The 20,489-nt window shown below is 44.2% G+C and overlaps 1 long non-coding RNA gene and 1 pseudogene across 1 annotated transcript; both read right to left on the bottom strand.

The window, feature by feature from the left end:
• Nucleotides 1-1,821: 1,821 nt before the first annotated feature.
• Nucleotides 1,822-20,489, bottom strand: part of LOC122941925 — a 158,214-nt pseudogene continuing 139,546 nt past the window's right edge.
• On the bottom strand, nucleotides 11,213-20,331 carry LOC122941714. The gene is made up of 3 exons (XR_006390506.1): nucleotides 20,272-20,331; nucleotides 19,805-19,907; nucleotides 11,213-11,520 (listed from the first exon to the last, which is right to left on the bottom strand). It is a non-coding gene; the product is annotated as an uncharacterized LOC122941714 (long non-coding RNA).

The following is a 20,489-nucleotide window of genomic DNA, read 5'->3' as shown; positions in this document are numbered from 1 at the left end:
GTATAAATATATCAGGGGTCAGTACAGAGATCTATCCCATCATCTATTTATCCCCAGGACTGTGACTGTGACGAGGGGACATCTTCTGCATCTGGAGGAAAAAAGGTTTGTACACAAACATAGAAGAGGATTCTTTATGGTAAGAGGAAAATTGGCTTCTACCTCACAGGTTTTTTTTGCCTTCCTCTGGATCAACTTGCAGGATGACAGGCCGAACTGGATGGACAAATGTCTTTTTTCGGCCTTATGTACTATGTATGTCTTTCAGGTTTTGGTTGCCATTTTAAAGCATTTGTGATCATTTTAGCTGAGCAGCCTATCATTTTCTGCACTTCTTTATATGTTTTCCCCTCTCCAATCAACTTTTTAATCAAGGTACGCTGTTCTTCTGAACAATGTCCAGAACAACCCAATTTCCTCAGAATTTCAGAGAGAAATGCACTGTTACCAGCATTTACAACATTTGCTGCCTTCCTTGCTTAAAGGGGTTCTGCACTTTCATTTAACTGATGATCTATCCTCTGGATAGATCATCAGCTTCTGATCGGCGGGGGTCCGACACCCGGGACCCCCGCCGATCAGCTGTTTGAGAAGGCAGCGGCGCTCCAGCAGCGCTGCGGCCTTCTCACTGTTTACCGCCGGGCCGCCCGCCCACTGACGTCACGACTTGTATCAACTAGAGTGGGCGCGGCTAAGCTCCATTCAAGTGAACAGAGCTTAGCCGCGCCCACTCTAGTTGATACAAGTCGTGACGTCAGTGGGCGGGCGGCCCGGCGGTAAACAGTGAGAAGGCCGCGGCGCTGCTGGAACGCCGCTGCCTTCTCAAACAGCTGATCGGCGGGGGTCCCGGGTGTCGGACCCCCGCCTATCAGAAGCTGATGATCTATCCAGAGGATAAATCATCAGTTAAATAAAAGTGAAGAACCCCTTTAAATAAGGGCAATAATTGCCACCTGTTTTTCAAAGAATGAATGACCTCACTCATTGAACTCCACACTGCTATTATTTTTAACATGCCCCTTTCAATAGAATCAGCAGCATGCATGTCATGACTATGGGTATCTATTACTCTACTACACCTGCTAGTAAATTATTTGCCATGTAGAAATATCAAACAGTGATTGATCAGGTTAGTGATGTCTGACTGCTATTATTTTAAACACAACTGTAGGTCAGGCAAAGACACACTGCATTAAAAATCTGTATAATTAGGTAGATACGGGACAGGCAGAGACACACTGCATTATAAATCAGTATAATCCGATACGTCATGGTAGCACAGTGACGTGCTTTTGTCTTGCTTCTGTGAATTGGACTTTTTATAGTTCAGGCTGGCGGAGGTGGACTAATGGTGAGGGAAATGTTTTCTTGGCATGCCCTGAGTACTTTGATACCTATGGATGGGTATTTCGACAGTTTGGCTAAACTTTATGACAGCTGTTTACCCTATAGCATAGGGACACTTTCAGCAGGACAGTGCACCATGATATGAGGACTGTTTAGTCATGGATTGATTCCAGAAACTTGATAGTGTGTCTTCCTTGCATCCCTGGCCATCATACTCCCCAGATCTTAATCCTATAGGACATTTCTCGGATGGGATAGAATGGACAGCTCAGACGATATCAGTGCTTCGATCCTGTCCACATGGGCCAATATTCCTGCAAAATGATTTCAACACCTCGTGGAATCTTTGTAATGATCAACTGCTGCGGTTCTGAAGCTGAAGGAGATCCAAATCTCTATTAGATGAGCGTCTCTAACAAAGTGTTCATTCAGTGTATAGTCATGTGAAATGGTATGCGCAGGATTAATTTACAATTGTGTTATAACAGGTGTTTATTGGTAATTACAGACATTTCTTAATCATCTAATGATCCAAACTGCTTTATTTTGATTGTAACAGAAATACTTCCAAGTGTAAGTTTATAGATGTTTAAGGATATGCTACTTGTGGATAAAGCATATCCTACATTTAGAACATTATTGCTTCTCCCATGTGTGAATTCTCTGATTTCAAGATTTGTTTCAGATAAAAACATTTTCCACATTCTGAACATGAATATAGCTTCTCCCATGTGTGAATTCTCTGATGTCTAACAAGTTTTGGTTTAAAAGCTATAACCTTTCCAAGTCTGAATATGAAATTGGCTTCTCTCCTGTGTGAACTGCTTGATGTTTAACAAGATTTAATTTACTGCTATATTGTTTCCCACATTCTGAACATGGATATGGCTTCTCCCCATGTGAATTCTCTGATGTTTAACAAGACTTGATTTCTGTTTAAAACATTTCCCACATTCTGAACATGAATATGGCTTCTCTCCTGTGTGAATTCTCTGATGTATAACAAGATCTGATTTCTGGATAAAACATTTCTCACATTCTGAACATGAAAATGGCTTCTCCCCTCTGTGAATTCTGTTATGTGTAATAATACTTGATTTATTGCGAAACAATTTCCCACATTCTGAACATGAATATGGCTTCTCCCCTGTGTGACTTCTCTGATGTCTAACAAGATCTGATTTCTCTCTAAAACATTTCCCACATTCTGAACATGAAAATGGCTTCTCCCCTGTGTGAGTTCTCTGATGTTTACCAAGATCTGATTTAGTTTTAAAATATTTCCCACATTCTGAACATGAAAATGGCTTCTCCCCTGTGTGACTTCTCTGATGTCTAACAAGATATGATTTAAAGCTGTAACATTTCCCACATTCTGAGCATGTGTGAGCTGTTGGATGTTCACTTCTTCTGTGTTCTTTGTTTTGCTTAACAGTCTGTAATGAATCAAAAGGCAGGACGCAAAGATCAGATGATTGACTGTTATTTTGCAAGGCTGAGGGTAATTTTGGGATAGTGACATATGCTTTATAAGTATCTTGTATCATGGTATGATCATTTGCTTTTAGATCTTTAGGTATCAGCAGTCTCTTTGAGCTCTTGATATATTCATCTGATAAAAAAAAAAAAAGATATATATTATCTTTTAATAACAATTTTAACATTATATATATCTATAAAGGTTAGGTACTTTATTAGCCAGTAAATTTTTTTTTATCATGTTCACTAAAACAAAATAAGAGTCTTCTAGGTATGATACCTATTAAAGGCTAAAAAATAAAAGCTATGATGTTATACAGGTCCTTCTAAAAAAATTAGCATATTGTGATAAAGTTCATTATTTTCTGTAATGTACTGATAAACATTAGACTTTCATATATTTTAGATTCATTACACACAACTGAAGTAGTTCAAGCCTTTTATTGTTTTAATATTGATGATTTTGGCATACAGCTCATGAAAACCCCAAATTCCTATCTAAAAAAATTAGCATATTATGAAAAGGTTCTCTAAACGAGCTATTAACCTAATCATCTGAATCAACTAATTAACTCTAAACACCTGCAAAAGATTCCTGAGGCTTTTAAAAACTCCCAGCCTGGTTCATTAATCAAAACCGCAATCATGGGTAAGACTGCCGACCTGATAGATAATTTAATTAAAGAAGAACGTGTGATGAAGAACCATGCTAAAAAAAAAAATCACAAAATCTCGACCAAGTATGGAAAAACTGGTTACTTTAGGGTTGGATTTTTTTTTTTTTATTATTATTTTTTTTTTGTATATATTATTATTTTTTTTATTTTTTTTTACGTCCCCCCTCCCCTCTCCTCATGGGTGGGAGGGTATTAAGGAGGGAAGGGGGAGAAGGGGGAGAGGGAGGGAGAGGGAGGAGGGTGGGGGAAAAAAATAAGGAAAAAGATAAATTGTAATTACTAATTGTTAATATCTGACTTTTATCTATTGTTGGAATAACGTGTTCCTTTTTGGATTTTTTTTATGAAATTGGAATAAAGACTAATATTTAAAAAAAAAAAAAAAAAAAAAGACTGCCGACCTGACTGCTGTCCAGAAGGCCATCATTGACACCCTCAAGCAAGAGGGTAAGACACAGAAAGAAATTTCTGAACGAATAGGCTGTTCCCAGAGTGCTGTATCAAGGCACCTCAGTGGGAAGTCTGTGGGAAGGAAAAAGTGTGACATAAAACGCTGCACAACGAGAAGAGGTGACCGGACCCTGAGGAAGATTGTGGAGAAGGACCGATTCCAGACCTTGGGGGACCTGCGGAAGCAGTGGACTGAGTCTGGAGTAGAAACATCCAGAGCCACCGTGTACAGGCGTGTGCAGGAAATGGGCTACAGGTGCCGCAGTCCCCAGGTCAAGCCACTTTTGAACCAGAAACAGCGGCAGAAGCGCCTGACCTGGGCTACAGAGAAGCAGCACTGGACTGTTGCTCAGTGGTCCAAAGTACTTTTTTCGGATGAAAGCAAATTTTGCATGTCATTCAGAAATCAAGGTGCCAGAGTCTGGAGGAAGACTGGGGAGAGGGAAATGCCAAAATGCCTGAAGTCCAGTGTCAAGTACCCACAGTCAGTGATGGTCTGGGGTGCCATGTCAGCTGCTGGTGTTGGTCCACTGTGTTTTATCAAGGGCATGGTCAATGCAGCTAGCTATCAGGAGATTTTGGAGCACTTCATGCTTCCATCTGCTGAAAAGCTTTATGGAGATGAAGATTTCATTTTTCAGCACGACCTGGCACCTGCTCACAGTGCCAAAACCACTGGTAAATGGTTTACTGACCATGGTATTACTGTGCTCAATTGGCCTGCCAACTCTCCTGACCTGAACCCCATAGAGAATCTGTGGGATATTGGGAAGAGAAAGTTGAGAGACGCAAGACCCAACACTCTGGATGAGCTTAAGGCCGCTATCGAAGCATCCTGGGCCTCCATAACACCTCAGCAGTGCCACAGGCTGATTGCCTCCATGCCACGCCGCATTGAAGCAGTCATTTCTGCAAAAGGATTCCCGACCAAGTATTGAGTGCATAACTGAACATAATTATTTGAAGGTTGACTTTTTTGTATTAAAAACACTTTTCTTTTATTGGTCGGATGAAATATGCTAATTTTTTTAGATAGGAAATTTGGGTTTTCATGAGCTGTATGCCAAAATTATCAATATTAAAACAATAAAAGGCTTGAACTACTTCAGTTGTGTGTAATGAATCTAAAATATATGAAAGTCTAATGTTTATTAGTACATTACTGAAAATAATGAACTTTATCACAATATGCTATTTTTTTTAGAAGGACCTGTATAGCAAGGTTTCAAAACAACTTAGGTCTCTTGATGAGGCATAGCGATACCTGATGAAGTTATGATTCCTGGAAGACTCTTAATTACTCTTAATTTGAATCTCTTAACCCCTTAAGGACCGAGGACGTACCGGTACGCCCTATTTCCCGAGTCCTTAAGGACCGAGGACGTACCGGTACGTCCTGACTTAAAATCTGAATTCCGGCGCCGCGGGGGTTAATCGAAACGGGATTTCGGCTGAAATCATTCAGCCGGCATCCCGTAACAACGCAGGGGGGGGTCATTGGACCCCCCCGTATCGGCGATCGCAGAAAACCGCAGGTCAATTCAGACCTGCGGTTTTCTGCGTTTCCGGTCCATTCGGGTGTCCTGTGACCCGATGAACCGGAAAAAGACTGCGATCGGTGGCGTAATTTTACACCACCAATCGCAGTCCGAGGATTTGCAGAGGCGGAGCTGGCCCTGGTGCTGAACGCCGCTGTCCAGGGTGCTGATTGGTGCAGGGGAGAGAGGCGCGAGATTCAAACTTCCTGCGCTCCTCTCTCCCCTCCTCTTCCTGTCCAGCACCCTGACCGTGCAGCATCGTCCAGCACCAGCTCCTGTGTCCCCCTAAATCGGCATCCATCACCCTCCTGCACCCATCGCCACCCAGGTAGGTTAGGGTCAGTGAGGGAGAGGCACCTTTAGGCAGGGATAGAAGGGAAAAGTTAGAAAAAAAAAAAAAAAAAAAAAGCACATTTATTCCAAACTTTTTTTTTTCAACTTTCAGACCCCAGACCCCCCCTGCCACTTGCCCCCCCCGCATCCCCCCCACCACCCGCCCCCCCCCCCCACCACCAGCCCCCCCCCCCACCAACCCCCTCCCCCCACCACCAGACCCTTCCCCCACCACCACTTTTTTTTTTTTTCTGCGTGCGCTGACTGGCCGGCACTTTTTAGCGTCCGTCCACTGTTAGCGCATCGCCCGCCCCACCACCCCACCGACCGCTGATCAGCGTTGAACCGCAGATCAGCAAGTTTGAACTTTTTTTTTTTTTTTTTTCCTAACACTTTTTTTTGCCTGGACTTTTTAGTACGTGAACACCCGTGCCCCCACACACACGCACATAGAATAAAGGTTTACACGCACGCACATACACACGCACACACACACACCCATGGCCCGCCGGGTGTTCTCGGCCGAGGAGGCATATGCCCAGATTGCCTCCGACTCTGAGAGCCCCAGTGAGGATGAGGATGACCCCACGTTCCTTTTGTCATCCGCATCCTCCTCATCATCATCGGATGACGATGAGCCACCAAGGCAGCGGAGACGCCGCCAGGCGGAGCCAGGGGCCACACATGCTAGGGATCCTGTGGCCCACCCTAGTACGAGCCGCCCTGGGGTTCGTACTGGTTTCCCGGCCCACCAAATAAGTTCACCGGAGCCCCCTGCCGATGAACTTAGCTGGTGTCCCCCAGTGGACTTTGAGCCTGAGATTCCGGATTTCGCTGGCAATCCTGGAATCCAGATTCCCACAGTGGGGTTTACTGAAATAGACTTTTTTAGTTTTTTTTTCAGTAACCCACTGGTGAATTTGATGGTGGAGCAGACGAATCTGTACGCCCAACAGTTCGTCGCTCAAAACCCAGGCTCAGTTTTGGCTAGACCCGGTGGCTGGACGCCGGTCAGTGCAGCCGAAATGAGGACATTTTGGGGCCTCGTGCTGCATATGGGTCTAGTCCAAAAACCCAGTGTCAGGCAATACTGGAGTGGGGACGTCCTGTACCAGACCCCACTGTACAGTATGGTCATGATACGTCACCGGTTTGAGGCCATCCGGAAATGTCTGCATTATTCCGATAATGCAGCATGTCCACCCCGAGGTGATCCTGCCTATGACCGGCTGTACAAGATACGGCCGGTCATCGATCACTTTGGGGCCACATTTCAGCAGGCCTACGTACCTGGAAGGGAGGTCGCGGTTGATGAGTCTCTCGTTGCGTTCAAGGGGAGACTCAGTTTCCGCCAATACATTCCCACAAAGCGGGCGAGGTATGGCGTGAAGCTATACAAAATTTGTGAGAGTACCTCAGGGTACACTTACAAATTTCGTGTGTACGAGGGGCGAGATTCCCGGATTCAACCACCAGAATGTCCCCCCACTCTGGGTGTTACCGGGAAACTCGTGTGGGACCTTATGTACCCACTGCTGGATAAGGGTTACCACTTGTACGTGGACAACTTTTATACCAGCATTCCCTTGTTCAGGTCCCTTGCCGCCAGATCCACGTTCGCTTGTGGGACCGTGCGGAAAAATCAACGCGGCCTCCCTGCCTACCCCCTCCAGGTACCTATCCCCAGGGGTGAGACCCGTGCACTTACCAGTGGAAACCTGTTGCTGGTCAGGTATAAGGACAAGAGGGATGTCCTTATGCTGTCCACAATCCACGGTAACAGCACCACCCCAGTCCCTGTGCGAGGTACCGCGGCAACGGTCCTCAAGCCCGATTGTATCGTCGACTACAATCGGTATATGGGAGGAGTTGATCTCTCTGATCAAGTCCTCACGCCATATAACGCCATGCGCAAAACCCGGGCATGGTACAAAAAAGTTGCGGTCTACATGGTGCAGGTTGCCATGTACAACTCTTTTGTACTATCCCGAAGCGCTGGCAGCACAGGGACATTCCTCCAATTCTATGAGGCAGTCCTCAAAGACCTGATCTTTTCGGACCGGGAAAGAGCAGGCCGGAGTACCTCGGGAACTGGAGGCGCCCGGATCGTCCCTGGCCAACACTTTCCAGGTGTGGTCCCCCATACTGGAAAGAAGGGACGAACCCAAAAAAAGTGCAGAGTGTGTCACAAGAGGGGGATACGGAAGGACACCACAACTCAATGTGACACGTGCCCCGATCATCCGGGCCTCTGCATTATCGATTGCTTCAGGGAGTATCACACTTCCATGGAGTACTAAATTTTTATAATCCCCAACAGTTCACTAGAGAACATAAAACACTATGGCTCTCAGACTTTGGAGACACGAAAACAATTTTTCTTTCCCCAAAAAATATTAGTTTTAGTGCAGGCATCCTCAAACTGCGGCCCTCCAGATGTTGTAAAACTATAACTCCCAGCATGCCCAGACAACCTACAGCCATCATCAGGGCATGGTGGGAATTGTAGTTTTACAACATCTGGAGGGCCGCAGTTTTAGGATGCCTGCTTAGTGTCTCCAAAGTCTGAGAGCCATACATATTGGGCATCGTCGCGTGCGTAAAAGTCGTCGCTATAAAAATAACTTTTTACCAAACGCCTCGGATGAACGGTGTTAAAAATATAAAATAAAAACGGTGCCAAAACACCTATTTTTGGGCAAAATTTAAATTTAAATCCATTTTGCCGGTAATAAAGCAAGGGTTAACAGCCAAACAAAACTAAACATTTATTGCCCCAATTATGTAGTTTGCAGAAACACCCCATATGTGGTCGTAAATGGCTATATAGCCGCACGGCAGGGCATAGAACGAAGGGAACTCCATACGGTTTCTGGAAGGCAGATTTTGATGGACAGTTTTTTTTTTTTACACCATGTCCCATTAGAAGCCCCCCCTGATGTAGCCTAGACTAGAAACTCCAAAAAAGTGACCCCATCTAAGAAACTACACCCCTCAAGGTATTCAAAAATTACTTTACAAACTATGTTAACCCTTTAGGTGTTCCACAAAACTAAATAGCGAATGTAGAAACAATTTTAGAATTAAATTTTTTTGTTACATTGCCTCAAAAAAGAGTAATATAGAGCAACCAAAAATCTAATTTACCCCAAAAATTGTCCCAAAACAACAACCACCTTATCCCGTAGTTTCCTAGATGGGGTCACTTTTATGGAGTTTCTACTCTAGGGGTGCATCAGGGGGCTTGAAAGGGTACATGGTGTAAATAAACCAGTCCAGCAAAATCTGCCTTCCAAAAACCGTATGGCGTTCCCCTTCTTCTATGTCCTGCCGTTTAGCCAAACAGTAGTTTACGACCACATTTGGGGTGTTTTTGCAAACTACAGAATCAGGGCAACCCATTTTGAGTTTTGTTTGGCAGTTAACCCTTGTTTTACTCCTGGAAAAAACTGATTATATTGGAAAATTTTCCAAAAAATAGAAATTTCTAAATTGTTTCTCCATCTGCCATTAACTCTTGTGGAACACCTAAAGGGTTAACAAAGTTTGTAAACCCAGTTTTGAATACCTTGAGGGGTGTACTTTCTTAGATGGAGTCACTTTTTTGAAATTTCTATTCTAGGGGTGCAACAGGGGGCTTCAAATGGGACATGGTATAAACAAAACCAGTCCTGCAAAATCTGCCTTCCAAAACCCATATGGTGTTCCCCTCCTTCTATGTGCTACCGTTCGGCCAAACAGTAGTTTACGACCACATATGGGGTGTTTTTGCAAACTACAGAATCAGGGCAACCCATTTTGAGTGTTGTTTGGCAGTTAACCCTTGTTTTACTCCTGGAAAAAATTGATTATATTGGAAAATTTTCCAAAAAATAGAAATTTCAAAATTGTTTCTCCATCTGCCATTAACTCTTGTGGAACACCTAAAGGGTTAACAAAGTTTGTAAACCCAGTTTTGAATACCTTGAGGGGTGTACTTTCTTAGATGGAGTCACTTTTTTGAAATTTCTATTCTAGGGGTGCAACAGGGGGCTTCAAATGGGACATGGTATAAACAAAACCAGTCCTGCAAAATCTGCCTTCCAAAACCCATATGGTGTTCCCCTCCTTCTATGTGCTACCGTTCGGCCAAACAGTAGTTTACGACCACATATGGGGTGTTTTTGCAAACTACAGAATCAGGGCAACCCATTTTGAGTGTTGTTTGGCAGTTAACCCTTGTTTTACTCCTGGAAAAAATTGATTATATTGGAAAATTTTCCAAAAAATAGAAATTTCAAAATTGTTTCTCCATCTGCCATTAACTCTTGTGGAACACCTAAAGGGTTAACAAAGTTTGTAAACCCAGTTTTGAATACCTTGAGGGGTGTACTTTCTTAGATGGAGTCACTTTTTTGAAATTTCTATTCTAGGGGTGCAACAGGGGGCTTCAAATGGGACATGGTATAAACAAAACCAGTCCTGCAAAATCTGCCTTCCAAAACCCATATGGTGTTCCCCTCCTTCTATGTGCTACCGTTCGGCCAAACAGTAGTTTACAACCACATATGGGGTGTTTCTGCAAACTACAGAATCAGGGCAACCCATTTTGAGTGTTGTTTGGCAGTTAACCCTTGTTTTACTCCTGGAAAAAATTGATTATATTGGAAAATTTTCCAAAAAATAGAAATTTCAAAATTGTTTCTCCATCTGCCATCAACTCTTGTGGAAGACCTAAAGGGTTAATGAAGTTTGAAAAAACAGTTTTGAATACCTTGAGGGGTGTAGTTTCTAGAATAGGGTCATTTTTGGGAGGTTTCTATTATCTAAGCCTCACAATATGACTGCAAACCTGAACTGGTCCATAAAAAGTGGGATTTTGAAGATTTCTCAAAAATTTCAAAATTTGCTTCTAAACTTCTAAGCCTTGTAACATCCCCAAAAAATAAAATATCATTCCCAAAATGCTACAAACATGAAGTAGACATATGGGGAATGTAAAGTCATCACAATTTTTGGGGGTATTACTATGTATTACAGAAGTAGAGAAACTGAAACTTTGAAATTTGCTAATTTTTCAAAATTTTTGGTAAAAAATGTATTTTTTTATGCAAAAAAATTAACTTTTTTGACCCAATTTTAGCAGTGTCATGAAGTACAATATGTGACGAAAAAACAATCTCAGAACGGCCTGGGTAAGTCGAAGCGTTTTAAAGTTATGAGCACTTAAAGTGACACTGGTCAGATTTGCAAAAAATGGCCTGGTCCTTAAGGTGAAAATGAGCCTGGTCCTTAAGGGGTTAATGAGCCTGATAAAAGATTAAAAATATATTGATAGTTTGTAACATTTCTATATTTATTAGATTTTCATACAAAGGACATCGAACATGGTAAAATTCTATTCTTGAATGACTAAGACAGTGGTTTGTATAACAGATCACACCAGATCTAACAGTAGACCTCAGGGCAAGGACCAGTAGATCATGATGTTAGACCTTCAATCTGTTCTCTTGTAGTTTTCCACTTCTGTCTTGATGCCAGCATCTTCATAAGTTAATGTTTTCTGTGTGTCTATCACCGGTCCTTTTTAGTGAAATGGTCAGTACAAAGGGACCTGTTGGTCTCTGCTATTAGGTGGTATCTGTCTCACACACTCCCTTGCAGCCACATGAACTTTAGGTCTGTGAAGGTTCTCATTTATCCAGGTCATGGTATATCTGTAAAGAATAAATCAAGGCAACTGGACGTACTGTAGATTTCTTGAAAACGTTTCACTCGTTCTTCGAACGAGCTTCATCACCTACTGACTCCAATTAGGATAATGGAATTAACACCTTTCACCCAATGCTGGGTATAATTACCAGATGTTGATTCAGTTACATATTTATTCCCAGAATTTTTGTACAGTCACTCAGAATTGAGAAAGCTTGTTGAAAGAACGAGTGAAACGTTTTCAAGAAATCTACAGTACGTCCAGTTGCCTTGATTTATTCTTTACAGATATACATGCACTTTAGCACAAAGGAGAGAAGTAGTATAGTCATGTACAATGAAGTCATAGCTATGAGCTGGAGTAGATTTACATTATAATTTTTTATAAACCTGTTGGGCCAGGATAACCTGATATCTTTATTGAAAGGCACCCTGGATATAACATTCAGTAGTGAACTTTGTAATTGTTCAGCAAGCTCTGATGTTGGCTCTGCCATTACAATCCTCTGAGTTCTGCTCAATGAACAGGTGACAACCCCAGCCTTCTGAAGAACACTGTGGAATGTCTTATAGTGTTACCCATTGTGCTCAGAAGGTATATTAGAAAATAACTATTCTGAGTGTTTTCTAATTGTGCATTTTTTGGAACCTGTAGATTCTCCAAGCCATAATAAATTTGGTGTGGCTTAGACAGTGGTGTGTATTCTAAGGAATCCCCTGATCTTCACCCTCAACTCACACACAGTTGTATGGGCTTTGCTCCAGGAAGATTGCCAGGTTGCATTCCTTGATAAATCATGGGTTGGTGACAGTAGTGCTCATGTTTTGGTAGTCTAGTCAGGAATGGAGGCAAGGGCCATCATAAGGAGAATGGTTGGTATGAAACAGGCTAGAGGATAAGATAGGAACATAGTTAGAAATGTAGCCAGGGATCAGAGTCAAGCGAAGTACAATGGGTACCAGGCAGACAATCTGAAGAACGGAGCAGGAGCGCTGCATGAAGGACTTTTCTCTTCACTGTATATGATGAAATCCGTGACACAGGCTACAAACAGAGCCTCCAACACAGATGTGAACATACCCTTAGTAGAGTATTGCACTGTTCTGGCTGTTTTAACATTTATTTTTCAGGTGATTGGATTTATTGTGTCAGTTTTTGTCATCTTTTGCTTTCATATGGAACATTTTAATGTTTTACAGATTAAAAAAGATATGGATTTGGCTTTGCCTCTATAGTTGAATTCAAATAGGAACTGCACATAGTTGTCCAGCAGGTAAATCTGTAGTGGTCGGGTATGTGATGGCCCCAACGCTAATCTGTGTCCTCTGAACACTGTCCAAATGTTACCATATGTTGATGCTCTCTGTAATGGACGGTAAAGCATGGTGCACCCCAATGGGAAATAAGTCTGGAGAGTCAGGGTCTGCAGTAAACTAGGAGATCACTGGGAGAAATGAGTATTTGTGGTTTGCATTTTAATTACATTTTACGTTACTGCCTCATGAAATCTAAACTATGGAAAACACAATGCTTTATTTGTTTATCTACAATAAAATATGGGAAAGGAATTCTGACCCGGTGGACCGGGTGTACTAGGCAGGATGCAGGCAGGAATGGCAGCACGTTCCTTCAAGGTGAATGTATTCCTGAGGGAGTTGAGATGTATGTCTTAACAAATTAGTGCTGCCTCTTTCCCCCTAACAGAATTTATTCCAGCACAGGCTCCCACTGCTTTATTTAATAGCACAATTATGGGTGCACCTACAGCCGGTGCTGAGTGCCATGTTAGAGTAAAATGGAAGGAGGACTGTATAAGTGATGATGAATGTCAGTTAGGTAAGTATATGTGGATGGGTATTTTTGTGGTAATTTGCACATCGGTATGTGTGCGTAATTTAGCAAAGAACCTGACCAGTGGCGTAACTAAAAATGACTGGGGCCCACAGCATATTTTAGAATGGGGCCCTCTCCCCCAGTAACTTATTTGCAACTCCCAACTACTGTGCAACCCCCACTCCTTTGGCTAGTCAAGATCACGCATAGAAATAGTCAGCAGGCTGAGTCGTAACCAGGAGCAACAGTGCAGGACCGAAGGATGAGACAGAGGCGAAGTCAAACAGGCAATAGGTCAGGGCATGTGGCACAGGTCAGGCAAAAAAGCAGATAGGAATCAAACAGGTAGCGGAGTCCAGAAACACAAGCATACGTCAGGTACACAGGAACACAAGCAGAGATAACAGCAACCTAGCAGGACACAAGGACCTTGACGCCGAGGCATCTGGGAAGGGGGCTGAGCCTCATATATGTGCAGGAGGGCTAGGATTGGTCAGCAAGGTCACATGATCTAACCCATAAAGCACAGGAAGTGATGAGCACCGGCCCTTAAGGAAGTGCTGCAGGGAACAAGACGCAAGCATGCTGTGGCCAGGGCTGAAAATAAATTGTGGAGCGGATCCCAGAACAACAGTACCTACACAGACAGTGCCCAGGACTGCAGCGGTAAATAGGAAGTACTGGCAGATCACTGCTGAACACGGCGACTGCGGCCGTAAGCAGTGGAACAGCAGCGCACAGCAGCTGCTGTTACATAAAAGAGAGTCTTATTGTGCTCACAGTGTAGCCAATTTGCTCCGCAGCCCCCAAAGGTGGAGTCTTGTTTGTGCTCTTGATGTGGTTACCTAGCACCCGCACAGATACTCAGTCTCAGGTAACAATCCCCATTCATTTAAATCAGTCCTCATCCACTTATCAGTGTCAGTCATACACATAAGATCATTGGCTAAATATTAACTTGCTCAAAAAGTTCTGCTATTCCTGTCCTGCTACTGACTAGCCCTGACTGTACATGCGCATTGCGTTTCTCCACTAATGTGGGTCATTAGGAGCAAACACAGAGTGATAGCAGTGATTTAAGTAACAGCAGGTGAGGACGCCAACCACTAGTGGTGTGGATTGGCAGCATAGCAGCCGGCTCTAGTATTGCCATGAATGCAGGTGCTAAATGTGAGCATTCATATAGGAGGAAGCTTCACCACCATTGAGGGGCAGGTTCCCTCTGTCAGCTAATCCAGTTGAGAACGGTGTGGTTCATGATCTGCAATCATCGTCCCTCAACTGCATAGCTGTGCCTATTTAAACTGGAGTCCCCTGTGACATATCACAGGTGGTGGCTCCTCCCCCTAAATAGGACAAGCCCACACATTGGTGAATCAGGATAGGAGGAGTGGCACACACCACAAGGTTACCACCTCTATCCAAAGTACCGTGCTGGTAATATGGTATTCCCTTAAGATGACACTGAGAGTCTATAATTCTGGCAGGAATATCAATGCAGCTCCATACTATACTAAAGGAAACAGCGTGGACCACGTGAGGCAGTAAGATATCTTTAGTCTCAATTTGATGCCAAGTGTGGCATTAAAGGGATCATATATCCGCAGTGCCATTCCTGGCACTAAGCAGTATCGTATGAACAAGTATCGTATGAACATGATGTTATTTAGAGCATCTGCAGTAAACCAGTTTGCTTCTTTACTGGAGGAACCCAAGTGCAAAACAATACAGGCAAAGCTCCTGACAGAAGGTTTGTGCTGAGGAAAAGCCTGAGCTAGCTGTCCCTCTCTTGAAGGGTCTGTGGCTCAGTTGTTCGGATGGCTCCCTGGTCACAGGGCTGGTGACCCAGAATCTGTGGCAGAGTATCCCCCTCTCAGTGCCTTCTTCTGGTCACTTATGCAGTTGTGCATAGTCTCTCCTATTAAGCAGTTTTCCCTATCTGCAGACAACTAGGGACTGACTGCTCCCTTTTACACAGTGAACTAGAACCTTATAGCGGGAGGGGTGGAGTGGAGAAGCACAGCTTAAACGAAAACAATGTTCTAATATTAGTCTGTCATAGACTATAGTATGTATATGGAAATGACTAAGCAGATTTTCTAGACATAAACAAGTCTTCAAAAATAAAAAACAGAGCTGAACCAGACAAGTTCGGTGTGCCTGTTTTTTACCCTCCAAAACTTTGCATAGGCGGAAAGTCATAAAGTCTTTCAGTATTAGCTGACTGTGCACTAACCCGTTCCACAGTGCAGTGGAGCTTTAGCGTAATAATAATGCAAATGAACAGGATACATTACAATTAGAGATCAGCGAATTTCTCAAAAATTTGATTCGGACGTTTGCCGAATTTCCCAAAAAGATTTGTTTAGATCCAAAATTATTTGTGACGTAGCATGTTAAAAAAAGAGGTATTTCCTGGCGGCTGAGAGCCTGTATAGTGGTGTAGAACACTCTGCATTGTAGAAACATGCCTAGGGAGTCTGCTGTAGTAGTGAAACGATGCTGTGAGTCAGTATGACAGGGAGTTGACAGTTGTCACTCTTAGAATCACTTCACACATCACTTACTTGTTCAGTTACGTGGCCAAAGCTGACCACATAACTCAAATGTGAACTCAGCCTTACCGGTCAATGTTAGAGCCAGGTATGAAGAACCATGCAGTGGCCCAAGATTCTACTGTAAAGTGAAAGAGCGCACTTCTTTTACACAGTCATCAGCTGATTCCACATAGATTTCTACAGAACACGTTGTGTTACATGCTGATACAAGTAGTGCCCCCATGACAGAGTTAAGAGGGGGCCAGTAGCAAGTTTGTGTTGATGTCAGTGTTTATTTTGCCCTTCTTTTCATCCGTCACAAGAACAACCCCAATTCGGCTGTCACTATGCAAGCAACTGAGCATGCATTGGGCCATTTGCGCAAGGAAATCAGAGGGACTCCCTGCCTCCACTGCATACTTCCACGGTGTGTCAGGGTCATTTGTCTGATCTTTCTCATCGTCCCTCTACCTCCTCCTTCTCTCCTGTAACTTGTACAGAAAAACCATTCAGTTCTGTATACATTGCTTGTGCGTAAATGTCCTTCTCCTCCTCCAGTTCAGCCCCCACGGGGCTCAGTTGTCTGTGAGATGTAGGCACCGCGTCTCCTGTCCCCTCACCAGCCAGATATAGCAGCATCTGTTCCAGGACATGAAGCAGTGGAATGACGTTGTTCATCCCGTAGTCCTGACGACTGACAACTAAAGTGGCTTCCTCAAAAAGCCTGAGCAAACGGCAGGTGTCATGCTTGAACTGACACTGGCTAATGTCAAAGTTACACAGGGGAGTGCTCTTGTCTGCCTGCATCATCAAGATATCGTTTATGGCGTTCCTCTGCTCATATAGTCGGTACAACATGTGGAGGGTGTAGTTGCAACAGGTGCAAACATTGCATATTAGCAAATGCTGGGGAACGCTATTCTGCCTTTGCAGTTCAAGAGGGGTGTGCTTTGCAGTGTACGAGTAGCTGAAATGCATGGAGTTTCCTGGCCATTTTCAGTATGTTTTGCAGATGAGTGGAAGACTTTAGGAACCGCTTTACAACCAGATTAAAGACGTGCACCATGTAGGGCACATGGCTCAGCCCTCCTTGATGCAGCTCCGATACAATGATCTTCCTGTTGTCAGAGACTATGGTATCGATTTTAATTTGGCAAGGAGAGACCCAGGATTCAATTTACTCTTGAAGGACGCGGAGCAGTTCCTCAAGTGTGACTCCGTTCTCTTAGGCAAACTAGGTGCAGAAGAGTGTGACACCGCCGTACCCTGCACATTTGGTATGCTGGAGGAGCACTCCGCATTGTGCCTGCAGTGGAGGCTGTGGACAAGGTGGAGGATGAGGAGACAGTGGAGGACATTGGTGCAGGATCCACAGCTTTAGACTATGGATGCAGCAGTGCCATCACCTGGCCAAGTAGCTGGTGTGGCTGGGCAGGAACCACATTTACCCAGTGGGCTGTGAAGGAAATATATTGTCCTTGACCGTAGTTACAGCTCCACACGTCGGCGCTGCCATGAACTTTAACAGACACTGACAGGCTCAAGGACCAGCCCACCTTCTGTTCAACATACGTGTGCAGGGCTGGTACTGCCTTTTTGGAGAAGTTAATGACGGCTTGGGACTCTCCACCTTGGTTCGGCACACGCCAAGCCATCAGTTCTCTGAAAGGTGCAGAGTCCGCCACATGGAAAGGGAGGGACTGCAGTACCAGCAACTTGGCCAGAAGCATGTTTAGCTTCTGCGCCGTTGGATGAGTGCACACATACTGTTGTCTTTTTGGAATCGCCTCTGTGATAGATTGCTGATGAAATGAGTGACGACGAGTAGGAGGAGCAGGACCATCAGGACCAGTAGATGATGGGAAGGAAAAACAGCTCCCTTTGCTAAGGTGGTGGAGCCCTGACTGCTGGAGAATGGGTGCGGGCCACTGGGTGATGCAGGTAGGCTCCTGCGTAGCGGGCTGTCTACCCCAAGCACGTTTGGCTTCCAACCTCCCATTGCTGCCACCCTGCTGTCTTATGGCGACACTACCACCCTGCTGGCTCAGCCGCTGCCTCACGCGTAAGCTGCCACCATCATCTGATGATGAAGCCACCTCTTCACACTGCTCCCGATCGGCCACATCATTGTTCACTACTGTCTGCACATCACTGATGTCATCCTCACCAGTCACAGGGCCATGTGCCTGTCCGCTCGTAACACCAGCTCCCACATGAGTCATCGTTGTTACTTGCCCGCCTACCGGAGAAAGAAGCAGAGCTCTCCTCCAGTTCTTGGCTGGGCAGTAGCTACTGACTGTTCTCTAGAATCTAGTCCTCGCTGAAAAGTGGAGCCAGGCCAACGTCATATAGTACTTCTAGAGCAGAGGAAACAGAAAATGACATAGGTAGGTTGAGAACAGGTGCAGCATAGAGCTTGTTCCCAGGGCATGCAAAATAAGGGTTGTGTCAGAGGAACCCACCGACTCCTGACTGTGGTTGTCTGTTGTCACTTGCAACGAAGTAGAAGACCGAATCAACCATTGGACTGCTGGGTTGCTGGCCAAGACACGACAGCTAAATGACACTGGCAACTCAAGCCTGTCGCTGCGACTGCTGCTAACACCCCCCTTCTTCTGCTGCTACTTCTGCCTGCCCCAGAAACATTTTGGCCACTGCTCATTCCCTTAGAAGGGCCTGTCACATGTCTTTCCGACATACTGTAAATTAAAAAGCTGCAAGGATAAAAGAGCAATACTATCAGACTGCAATTTCACCCCAGAAGCAAGGATGAATGGAAGTTTTTTTATAAATGAAATAAGCATCCCAAAACTGTTTGTATCAGCCACAAATTCACCCCAAAAGCAAGAATGAATGGATGTACTTTTATATATGAAATAAACACACCCCAAAACTGGTTGTATCAGACGGCAAACTCACGCCAGAAGCAAGGATGAATGGACGTACTTATATTTAAAATATATATGGTCACGAACCAGCAATGTGAACCCACTGTCCCTTGTGTCCTACCTCCTCTAAGGGTGTTGTCTAAGTGAACCCCTCATTCTTCACAGTACCCCTGATGGTGGGAATAAACTTTCCCGAGTGGAACACCATGTCGCTAACTCTTGAGGAGGATTGGCACATGAGGCAGCTGGTCCAGACAGACCAGAAAGTACCTGAACAAGGTACTAAAAAGGTACAGATTTAATCAGCAAGCCGAGTCGTAACCAGGAGCAACAGTGCAGGACCAAAGAATGAGGCAGAGGTGAAGTCAAACAAGCAACAGGTCAGGGCAGGCGGAACAGGTCAGGCAATCTGGTTCGGCAACAGTAGAGTCAAGTCAAGCAGGCAGGGATCAAGCAGGTGCACGGGTCAGGTAAACAGGAACACAAGCAGAGATATCAGCATCCTTTGCAGAACACTAGGCCCTTGACGCTCAGGCATCTAGGAAGGGGGCTAAGCCACTTATATATATATTCAGGAGGGCAAGAATTTATCAGCGAGGTGACATGATCTAACCCATAAAGCACAGGAAGTGACACGTGCCAGCCCTTACGGAAGTGATGCAGGGAACAAGCAGCAAGCATGCTGTGGCCAGGGCCAAAAGGAAACTGTTGAGTGGATCCCAGAACATACAGTACCTACAAGGACAAAGCCCAGGACTGCAGCGGTGAACGGGGAAGCACTGGTAGCAGATCACTGCTGAACACAGCGCCAAGGACTGCGGTGGTAAGCAGGGGAACATTGGTCCACAGCAGCCGCTGTTACAACACACACCCCAAAACTGGTTGTATCAGACTGCAATTTCAGCCCAGAAACACGGATGAATGGACATACTTTTATATATCAACTAAATACATTATATCTGCAAATCAAAAAAAAAAAATACTTCAAATCTGAGTTTTTTTAGTTTTATTTATTGTTTTTACTACTCACCTGTGCGGTTATCTGTAGGAATGTCCTCTATATTCTGCTCATCACCCCTCACATATGTCTCTGTAGGATGAATATTGTTCAGATGTTCGCCTGGATTCACAATCTGTGAAACAAATATTGTAGAAGTCATCAGAAGGTTGGAGAAGTTGTGTGGAAGGTTTTATATGACCGGAGAAGATCAGTAACTAGAATGATGACCAAAATGACCAGAGAACAGGACTTATCTGAACCAAATATCTGCAGGTCTACTGTGCAAATCCAACCTGTTGGTACCTTATTCCAACCAACAGTCTCAATAGCCAGAAAACTGTGAGAAGATCCAGACAACATGTAATGTCTATGGTCAGTGGTAATCCTGCCATCTCCACATTCCTCTTTATACAAGGATAAAACAAGACTAAACACAAGATCTTCAAAGCCTTCTACAGATCATAGGAAACATTTCATAAGACATTATCTCCATCTACCTTATCATCCTGTGGGACATTGTGATGTTCTTCTGAACCATCCTCAGAAAGAAGAGGACTGGGACATCTCTCCGGTGTTCTCCTCTCTTCGTTAACTGTAGGAAACACATCCAGTAACTGAATTCATTCCTTACATATAGATAATGAGAGGACGTGTGTATTTAGTCATGTCTATTACCTGGTGATGTGAGAGGCCAGTGATCCTCCATCATTACGTC

This window comes from Bufo gargarizans, chromosome 6, assembly GCF_014858855.1.
Source record: "Bufo gargarizans isolate SCDJY-AF-19 chromosome 6, ASM1485885v1, whole genome shotgun sequence".
NCBI classification, from domain to species: Eukaryota; Metazoa; Chordata; class Amphibia; order Anura; family Bufonidae; genus Bufo; species Bufo gargarizans.
This window is presented reverse-complemented; position numbering and strand designations above follow the sequence as displayed.